We start from the raw sequence: 11,400 nt of genomic DNA, 5'->3' as shown, positions 1-11,400 counted from the left end.
CCGGCATAAACAAATTTTGTGATTATGTCGATAGTAATTGCTGATGGTAGACGAAGACAGGTTTGACCTTGAGAAATTTGGCATGACCAATGAGAAACTAACCTTGCAAGATCAACAATTTTATTTATTGTTTAGACAAATATCCAATTCATGCAAGAATAGAATAAAACTTGACAAAATTGAAAATGGCTGACTTAGCTAAAAAATGTCATATGATTTTATCAACTCTATTAAAATATTGTATGTGGATATTGTGAATCGTGATTTTCGGTCAATTTTTTTAAATGATTGTGATTGGATAAACACAAAAAGAACGTGATATATTTTAAAAATTAAAAGGTGTTTTAAAAATCTTCCTATCATATAAAAAAGGCTTAAATTGGTTTCTTATAATCACTATTTCGTGTTCACACTCATTACTAGTATCTTCAGTTAAGAGGTTTAATTTAAAAATGAAAGTTTTGTCATCCGTAACAGCTGTTCTCCTATTTTTTGTAATTTTGACACAAATTACTGATGTAAGTATGTATATACATATATATATCCATTATTATCATAATTTTTCCCTAGATCGTCATGGGTGTTACAACCCTTGGAGTACCGGACCCTCTAGGAACGCCTCCGCCATTCTTATCGGTTCCCTGCTGTCTCCCTTTAGTTCATTATGCCAAAGATGCGGTAATCTCCTCCACAACTTCACCAAAGTTTGGTCCATTCAATGAAGAACTTCAAAAATTTTACACAATTTTTTTTTTTTTTAAGTGAAAGAAACAAAATTCCCGGGTATCGAATAACCTGACAATATTTGAAAATCTTCTACTACCACCACACTAAGCGGAAAATGTTGCTTGTGTTGTGATGGAGGACTTAGCCAGCTGAGGAATTGAACACACCACGCCTGGGTGGAACCCAAACATAACTCGCCACCGACCGTTCAAACCAGTCTGACTATCGAGGGTATTTTGAGAATGCGCCCTTATACAGTGTCCGGAAACTCATAGTTCAAGCGGAAAAAAAACCTTTTTTGACCTAAAACTCCAACTTCGGGTTCTGTTATTTACTCAAAAACGAAAGCTCAAATCAAAACAGAATTGTACCACAAAGTCAACTCCAAATGTAAATTTATAAGTTTCAGTTTATAGTACGAGTTTCGGGACAACGGTGTCCATTTAACCGTGTATATTGCTTCTGTTTTTCATTCCGATGCCTGATTTCGTATCCCAGGCTTCCATGCCATTCAGAAGAAAAGAGAAAACATAACGACAAACCATTCTGATTATGTTTTTATTTAGTTATAAAAAAATTACATTTTTACATCTAGTATAAACCTTTTAACAACTTATTTCTATGACATTAAGGACACTTTACAATACATCTAAAACTCATTCTTTATAGTATTTAGGCATAACTCACGAAAAGCAGCAAGCTTTTAACTTTTTTAACATCTGTCGGTAATTCGTTAAAAATCCTAAATCCTTTAAAATAGAGATTATTTTGGATACCCTACAAATTTGTTTTTAGAAGTCTAAAATCTCCACAGTTTCTCATGGGGTAGCCATGTATTGCGAAATTAAAATTTACATTCTTAAACATGTATTTCGGGAGCATCTTATTTTTTAGGTTAAATATGAGTATTGTAAATTATTTGACAAAATTATAAATTATTTGTAGATTATTAATCCAATAACTTTACGCTAATTAAATCGGAATCCCTGAGGTAAAACACCAATGTTAACTTGTTTTTTGCAAAATTATGTTTTGTAAATTTTACAACCTACCAGATAATGTGTTTACATATTTATAATTGTTTTATATATCTATCCTAATTATGTAATTTCTCCAGGATAGCTAGTTATATTCAGAGAAATGTTTTTTTTTCACTCTATATTATTATGTCACCAAATATTATATAATGTTACTAAATATTATATTTATTTCACTAAATATTATATGTTACTAAATATTATATTTATTTCACTAAATATTATATGTTACTAAATATTATATTTATTTCACTGAATATTATGTAATGAAGACATTCCAATATATATTCTTGACTTTTATTATATTTTCTAGCTAAATAATCGTTGTTCACAGTAAAAATAAGGATTTCCTGTAAATATGTAAATACAGTACTGTGAGTTTTGAAATTCTGATTTATGACATTTGACATGGAATTTTGAGATGCATTTTTTCACATATAAAATAAATATATTTGCAAGTGACGAAACGACAAGCTAGAATAATATATGTACATTATTTTCTTGCCAAGTGAATAAAATATATTTTAGTAAACATTTAGTATTTTTTCAAAACATCATAAAATCGACACAAGCGTAGTGAGCTAGGAGTGGATACTTATAGTCCTAATTTAAACCTTTTTCCCACAGGCAACACCGTTCTGGCGTTTAGGACTGTTCAATGGTAACTTCAAGTCTAATGGCCGCGCCGGTCGTGCAGGAGCCCTAAGGAATCATCGCCCATTCGTGATGGACTACCAGCCGGTTATCAGCAAGACTCAGTTCCGAGGGTTTGGCAGCTCCGGAGTGCACGGGAATACCAAAAGAATATTTTGAACACGGCATAGCGAAAGAAAATATTTATTACGAATCAGTAAAATTTTACAATAATAAATATTGTGCGCTTATATGGAAATGTATGAAATTTGTTAATAAATCTGTACCTACTATTATAGCTTATTTTCTTATGTTTACCTCTGCGCCCTCAGAACCACAGCAGACTATCAGACAGTATTACCTTAGGTTCGAAACCCAACGACTTGGAAAAAAAAATTCTAGATTGGAAGATACTCTAAGGACGGGTTGTTTCGGAGAATTTGAACAATTCTTCAAATTCCACAGTTAATTTTCAAGTTCTGTTATTATTTCAGTTCTGTCAAGCAACTTGCCTATAATTATATAAAAACAGAACTTGAATACGACTTTCACCGTACCTGAAAATGAACGTTGAAATTTGAAGAATTTGTGGCAGCGTGGTTGTATGAGGGCTGTACTTATTTGTAATTTACGGCGGCTGCCCAAACCGTAAATTGTGTTCAAGAGATGGGAGATTCAAACGATTGTCTGCACAATTGATTTAGTTTATTCGTGAGGACGAATATTATAATTTATACAGAACGCGGTGACGGTGGCAGAAAGAGTGGAGGTACTGGTGGTTGAATCGAACGCTAAAACAGGAATGAAGATTCCTCTTCTCATGCTCGCTTGCGTATAGCAGCGGATTAATTCGTGTTAGTATTGCCACATGTGGGGGGAAATAAAGTAGTCCCACAAATTGTTGAAATTCTCCGAAACAATCCGTTCTTAGCCCGTCATCTCACGGGTTGGTAAGCAATCGACATAAACCGAATGCTTTAAGACCCTTAGCAGAAAAGTTCCACACTGAACTTCGCTGCAGACCATTACCTTTCTGTAGCGAACTTAATTTTCTGCGCAGAATTTTACAGCATTCAGTTCATGTCGATTGCTTACCAACCCATGGAACGGCGGGCTTAGTGTCATCCTGGGAGATCACCATTCAGAATTGAAAAATTGTTTGTAATTGAATTTTCTAAACATTGACTGAAGTAGAAGGATGAAGCGCAAAATGGCTTTTTACCTCTTTAAGGTGATGCACTACGTTGTGTATTATTTTAAATTGAGCCGCTATCAATAACAACCCTTACGTAGATGACAATAAGGTTTAAATTCCCGCTTAATACCATCCGCCTGTTTTGATTTATGCAAGAAAAAAACATGGCCAAAAAGTGCCTTTTATTTTATTTTGTGGATGTTCAGGCATAAATATTTAAATATTGAAGACAATATTAGTGATTTCTAAACGAAAATCTGAAACAGAAAAATCAGAAAAGGAAACGGTCACATCTGGGACTCGAACCCAGGACCCTTGTCTTTCCGGGACAGTGCTCTACCGACTGAGCTAATGGGACCCTATTCCCCTCGGTCACTTTTAACTGTATCATACTTCGAATAAGAACCACTAACATTGTCTTCATTTTTTCACCGCACATTTTTATAATTCTAATTTAATTCTTTTCTTTTAAAAACCAGGACAAGGCTTAACTTAGTTAATAAGCTAGCTGGAACTAGCTGGGGATGCGACGCCAACACGCTCAGAACAGCATCCATTGCCCTGGTTTTCTCAACGGCTGAATACTGTGCTCCAGTATGGGCTAGAAGCGCCCACACTTCCATGGTAGACGTTCAGCTTAATGCCACAATGCGAACCATCAGCGGGACTTTAAAATCTACTCCTCTCCCTTGGCTCCCCGTACTTGCAAACATAACCCCGCCAAACATCAGGCGAGAAATTGCAACACTGAGGGAATACAAGAAGGCGCTGCAAAAAAGCGCAATACCTCTACACGAAGATGTCGTCTCCCACCCGGCATGCCGCTTGAAGTCCCGAAAGCCCTTCTGGGCGGAAGGAGAGAGGCTCCTCCAACTACCTCTCACCCCAGAAGATAGGTGGAAACTTGAGTGGCAAACGGCTAACGTGGGAAATGCCCATCTCATACAGGACCCCACCGAGAGACAGCCTGGGTTCTCACTGCCTCGCAAAACCTGGTCCGCCATCAATAGGTTAAGGTGCTCCCATAGCCGCTGTGCCCACATGATGCACAGATGGGGCCTTAAAGAGTCGGCGATGTGTGAATGTGGTGCGGTGCAGACTACCGAACATGTGGTCAACGAATGCCCGCTCCATTCATTCCCCGGCGGGATTGTTGAGGTCCACATGGCGACGCCTGAGGCCCTAAAATGGCTCGCAGATCTAGATGTCCCCCTCTGACCCCCCACCATACGAAAGAAGAAGAATTCTTTTCTGATTTTTCTGTTTAAGATTTTCGTTTAGAAATCACTAATATTGTCTTCAATATTTAAATATTACAATTTGAGGTTTTACTCAATAAAGTTATTCCGAAAAATAAATAAATATTTAATTTTTTTTCGATCATTAAATAAATTAATTAATTTTCCACATTATACAATAAAATCATAACCGAAAATGGGTTCGTAAGTACGAGATTTTGAACTTTAAAGCAGTTCTCATAGGCCTTATACATTATTTTTTTCTGGGCTTATAAAAAGACTTATCTAAAAAATATTCGATTATTTCAAAGGCCAAGATGTATTCTACTCACAGTATTTAATTAAACCATCTGAAACATTTCTAGACGACAAAATTTTCAAACCAAAAACACATCATTTTGCATTACTACATATGGCATCGCCTTAGATGTTTTTAGCGATCATATATGAATATCGAAGTTTGGTTTGAATTACCGATACAATATTGTATTTGTATTCCTCTCTTCAAAGAATAAAGTTTTTATTCAGACAAAACTATTTATTCTTATTCATAGTACGTATGTAAGGGCGCAAACAAATTATTCATCTTAAAATTTTAAAGCACAAATTGCAAAAAGTATATGTTAATAAAAAAAATTAATTAGCGCCATCTACAAAACATCAGATTATGAATTAATAATAATAATCACAAAAATAATATAGATACTAGAACAGTAAAATATTTTAAAAAATAATTAAAATTACTAAAACTACATTACCAACGTGTTGGTGATTTTAGTTTTTTTCATTACCATATTTGTAGGATTCAACAAAGTGCTGGTATAGATTACGCTTAATTCTATAAATGGAGTCAATGAATATATCAATAGTACCCCCCAAAATTGCCCAAATCATACATCCTATTAGTTAGTGAGTATATCTGATAGTTGGTTGTGTACGTATTGCAGAAGAATGTTATATTTTGTCTTGTCTTCCTAGTCGGCATATGGAATTTAATAGTGGCAATGATGGATTGACTTGTGTTTTGTTTACCCTTAACAGCTCAAAATGTGACACTTTTTAGGCACAGAAAATAGTTCTTAATTGGATTTTGGGGGACAATATGAAGGAGCAAAAAATAATGCAATAGGAAAATACACAATAAATTCAGAGGGTTGAGATCCCCAACACATAAAAATTTTCTCAGAAATAATACAAAGGTACCTACTTAATTCAAAAAGGTATTTTGTTATCATATTTTTATAGTATTGGGGTAATTCAAACTCCATCAAATCGATGATGAGCTCCATTTTGTATTTTTCACATCTGAACGGTCCCTGTTAATCGTCGATTCTCTGCCCATTTAGGCTTTTCTATCTAATTTTGATCAGCTGTCAAGCATAATGGTAATGTTTATTTTATTATTTTCATGAGCTGATCAAATTGAATAAAAAATTAAATGGTTAAAATTAGAACTTTTTGTTTAACTTGCAAAAAACTTACAACCGACGCATTATTTTTCATCATAAATTTATCCCTTCCTGCTTACAAAGTTATAATTTATTGCAAACGAATCAATTGAATTTAGCAGAATACAAAAATAACAATAAAACACTGATACGTTTGTATAAATTGGAAGCGCAGTGAGTTTTGACAACAGTTTGATTTTGAAGCCCAAATCAAGATCTCCAGTATTATTCCTAGTTCCAAAATGGCAATCGCTTTCAGAGCCATCTCAAGAATTACCCTCTTATATGTTTTCTTTACACTTGTACTGCTCATCCAATATGTAAGTACTTACTTTTTCTATTGATTTATTCATTTTGTCTCGATTTCATTGGTAATTTTGACAGCCTCTCGACTAACAATCCGAAAGTCACGGGTTCAAATTCCGGCGTGCACAAGTAAATTTTAATTGATGAATTTGATTTATTTCACAATTTATTAATTTAAATAATATAAAGTATACTTGCGGCACGTTTCAGAGTGGAAGATACTCTTAGTATCACCCTGGTGTAAGACCACCATTCAGAATTGAAAAGTTGCTTGAAATATGTTTGGTTATCTGAATAACCACATCTCCATCTTCCTGTTCCCCATCTCCTTTCCCTTCCCACTGCCTTCAGCCTCAGCCCAATTGAGGATACCATAATCTCACTGGCTCCAGATGGTTGGGAGCAGTTGTGAGTTGTAATTTCAGACAAAAAAATATGTGGAATTTTTATGACACCAGAGCTAATCAAATGAGAGTTTTATTTGCCTTCAGGAATTGAGCTTTGGATGTTGGCGTCCATCAAATGTATCCAGTTTTAACGATTTTTGGCAGCTCTCATCCACCCGAAACAGGCATATTGTTTTAGGTCATCAGTCCATCTCATCTATGAGCAAAAAATGACTCATCAAACAGAACACAAAGCAGAAGAAATATCCCTTTTATCAGTTATAGCACATCTATGCTGAACCAAATGACTTCCGATGCCGTTGACTGGCTAAACAAGTAATAGCATTCTAATTTGACCTCAACCAACTCTCCTCTTCACTATCCAAAGAAGAAGAAACAGGTCAACCTTCTCCCAGCTGGCTGCAGCCGGAACAACTTAGAAGATAATACTAATATTACAATTCTTTTTTCTTTTCCCAGGTAAATCCGCTACGATTTGGTCTCTTCAACGGAAACTTCAGGTCTCGTCCCGGCCATCACCAGCACGGCCCGCTGGACAACTTCAGGCCAGTTCACATCAAGTACAAGCCCATCGTGAAGCAGACTGACTACGTTGGCTTTGGTAGATCTGGAGTAAGGGGCAATGCAAGACTGCCATGAAACTGATGAAGTCGTTGAATTGATTGTTGATTTTCACGAAAATCAAACATCTTTAAATGATTAGCACTTACGCTGGACTCTGTTTTTACGTGGAGGATACGTTACACGCAAGACTGTGAAAAAAAAACTGTTTAAAAAAAGTAAATTAAATTGAAAGAATAATGGTGGATTATTAAATGAAATTGTTGTATAGAAATAGATTCAGGATATGAAAAAATAAAATTCATTATTATTTAATCTATATGTCTTCATTTTATTTTAAAAAATTACTGTATAAAAATCGTAACGAAGATTATTCACTATCATTATCAGAAAATAGATGAATCCGTCAAACGCACATTTGGTATGTCATTAAGGAATGTAGCACGGTGTTATTTCGAAATCGTTTAAAAAGGGAGTCCAGTTTTCCAGTTTCAGTACATTCATTCTAATTAAAAGCAATAAAATTCATGTATAATAATTAATCAATTAAAATTATTAATCAAATGGCGGTTTGTGGGGTTGAAAAGTGGGGAAGTACAAACATATTAGTAATATGTTATACCAACACAACACGTTAGCGGAAAAACAACGTAACGATCTTTCATGGTAGCAAAATAATCGGTTATCTAATCAAATGGCAAAGTAATTCGAATGCCACAATACACTATACTAGGCACATATTATTAATAATAATAATCATAACTTTTATCATTGATGTCGCTATTCCAAATTCCTGTAATATTAAAAAATCTGTCAAATATAAGAAAATACACAGATTTAGGAAATGAGATAAAAGAATTTGGCATTCTCAGACTATAAAAATAAAACCATTTGTTATTTCGGCTACTGGCATTATACCTAGCTCTCTCATTCAAAATTTAGGCGTATTAGATCTGTCAAAGAATTTATATATAAAAATGCAAAAATCAGTCATTTTATATACATGTAGGATTACGAAAGATTTTTAAAATATTTTTAAATCGAGGGATCAGTAGGATTTATAGGTCCAGTTAGAAGTTCTATCGAGCCGAACCCTCTGATATGAAAATATCTGGAGTCGGTGAATTATTTTTCCATTTGATCTCTGGTGATTTGACGTGTTGTATTTATTTTGCTTATATAATGCACTTGCATAATGTGGATTGACTAGATGATTATTTGTGGAAAAGTGTGTGGAAGGGTTTAATTTTCCTGTGGGGAAGATTTAACCCAGACATAAAGACAGAAAAAAATCATTATAATACTGAAAAATATAATTGACAGAGTGAGAAATAGCTGTGGTAAATTTATTCTAATAATCTAATAACGCAACATCACATTCACTGGTCAAACGCAATGCACATAATATAATTTTGTATTATTGATCGACAAGAGTCTATTAGCCATAAGTTTTGTCTAGTTTATAAGATATAGCATTTTAGAAATATAAAAATGGCGCTGAACAAGTCATCCAAATATTATTATTATTAAATAGGTTGCAAATGTACGAATTATGAGAGACCCACTTTCCAGGGGACCCCGGATCATTTAAAACCAGGAACAACTGCGAAAATCACAAAATTAGACCTGGAAACACTGTTATAAGTCCAAAAATAGAACAGACGTTCATGCAAACCAGCCAAACAATGCATGAGGAGCTCACGTTTGTACATACACTATTGTGACTATAATAGTATAACTTGCCATTACTCATTAACTTACTTGAATGTGAAATGTGAAATCCGGTGACAATCCGGTCCTAGTTTTGATTCTCGTTGGTACTATATGTACAGAAGATCTCGTACATCCTATTAACTCAGTGATACGCCACATTATTATTATTAGATCAAGGATTTTGTAATTACTAAGCAGAAAGAAATGTCTTTATAAACCCAATGTGATTTTTTAATAAATCTTTTTGTCAATTCGGCAATAAAAAGCACATACTGAGATAACCATTGTATTGCTTTATCAATTCGTTTTAAATCTATCTTTAAAGGTAGTAATCTCCTATCTAATTTCATTAAGTTTCGTTTCTTCTACCAAGCAGATGTTTTGGTTGTATATTCAAAAGTGAAAAATAAATTAAATGAAGTTCCAAAGTTTATTGTTTTTGTGTGTTTTTGGGAGTATGTTGTTGAAGGTGAGATATTCATTTTTATTTTGAGATAGAATTGAAGGTGAAGATTAACTTAACTCCTTCTGGGCGTCTCAACACAGTTGGGGATGAAATAACGAACTAATAGTAGAAATAATGAAAAAGTTTTACCTTACAATAAAACTTATATTATGTACTTAGCTTTATTTAAAACCTATAAAGTGAGATAAACATTACCATTTTGCAGCCAAATCGACGTTTCTTACCAAGTTCGTGTGTAATTCTTAGTTTAAATCTCCCGCCAATGTCACCTGCTAGTTCCTAATGCATCCTTCAGGCGGCGCCAGTAGTGGGGACGCCATCAATGATGCTATAATTTCGTGTTTCATTAGATCTCATCAGGCAGCCCTTGCCTAGGTTTTAAATAAAGCTAAGTACATAATATAAGTTTTATTGTAAGGTAAAACTTTTTCATTATGTAGCATCTAGGCTTTATTTAAAACCTATAAAGTGAGATATTGTTTGTTATCGCCTGGTGACATTATGCTAATGTGAATCAAATATAATATTTAAATTTATTTGCTAAAAAGAAAATAGGGGCAAGATTTCCAGAAATCAGCTAACCAGTTACAGAGGTTGAAAAAGGTCAGCAACAGATGGGTCGGTGTTGACTCGGCCAGCCGATTCTGCAATTTCCCTTCTATAGAACCTGGCAAAGGTATTGGGACTTCTCCAGTTACCACGTGACAGCATATCGTCCAGCTTATAATTCTGCAGCCAGTTCAGAGATGCCACTGCTGAACGGATGCTGCCAGGTGGATCCTCTACACCAGCATCCCTGAGGACTGTCCTAATCCAACCTGCAATTACTGCCCTGGAGGCCGCTTTCACTGTCCCACAAGTTGTAATAAATAGGCTAGGTAGTATCGCCTGCGCTCTCCGTTCCTTTGACAGTTCTATGACCTTTTCCGTCCAATAGACAGGGTCTATGTTCCTAGACTCCGAGCGAGCCAGTCTCCACCCTGATTGTTGCCAGTCTGCCGAATCTGTCTTGCCACCAAACACTGGCCAAATGGAGATGCCTTCACTGTCCACTGACAATCTTTCAGCTGTGCAATGGAGCAATGTGAGATCGTGGACTCGGCGCCCTGATGCCAAAAGCAGGATGGTGGCTGCTCTCCTTGATGCTTCAAAGAGAGTAATATGTTGAGGCAAATTCTTCTCCAGCCATGATGATACAATCCTCGGGTCCCAAATGGGGGGTTTTGAAGGCCTTAATCTAGCTAAAGATATCCCTTTTAATATCTTCTTCACTATCGGATTGGAGCTCAGCTCTCTATTGTCTTCGGGAGAGCCTAAGGTACACACCACTGACTTGTGAACTAAAATGGTACTCAGCGATAGCTTTTCTCTGATGTGTAGATCGGCTAGGAACCTGGCTAAGTCTTCAGCTTTGGGACGCGTGGCATCGAGCTGATTCTCTGACGCCCAGCGCTGCCACCTCCGCCATGCCGGAGCATAAGTGCGAAGGGTGGAACTTCTCCACCCGGATCTAAGAAGTTCCTTCTGCTGACTTGACCATCTTGTTAGGTTTTTGTCCCACCCCCACAAAGCCAAATCTCCAGAGTGAAGGACTCTACTTGAGGAGGGGGGTTGTTGGTCCTGGTGTCTATCAGTGCTTCTCCTAGATTGTGAATCGTAAGAGGTGGACC

The 11,400-nt window shown here is 35.7% G+C and overlaps 1 protein-coding gene across 1 annotated transcript in view; it reads left to right on the top strand.

The window, feature by feature from the left end:
- Window positions 1-11,400, top strand: part of Ogg1 (8-oxoguanine DNA glycosylase) — a 427,234-nt gene that overhangs the window by 368,161 nt on the left and 47,673 nt on the right. The window lies entirely within an intron of this gene.

This window comes from Hesperophylax consimilis, chromosome 22, assembly GCF_061612785.1.
Source record: "Hesperophylax consimilis isolate HC1 chromosome 22, BYU_Hcon_1.0, whole genome shotgun sequence".
Classification (NCBI taxonomy): Eukaryota; Metazoa; Arthropoda; class Insecta; order Trichoptera; family Limnephilidae; genus Hesperophylax; species Hesperophylax consimilis.
The sequence above is the reverse complement of the archived record's forward strand: the minus strand, read 5'-3'. Positions and strand labels throughout refer to the sequence as shown.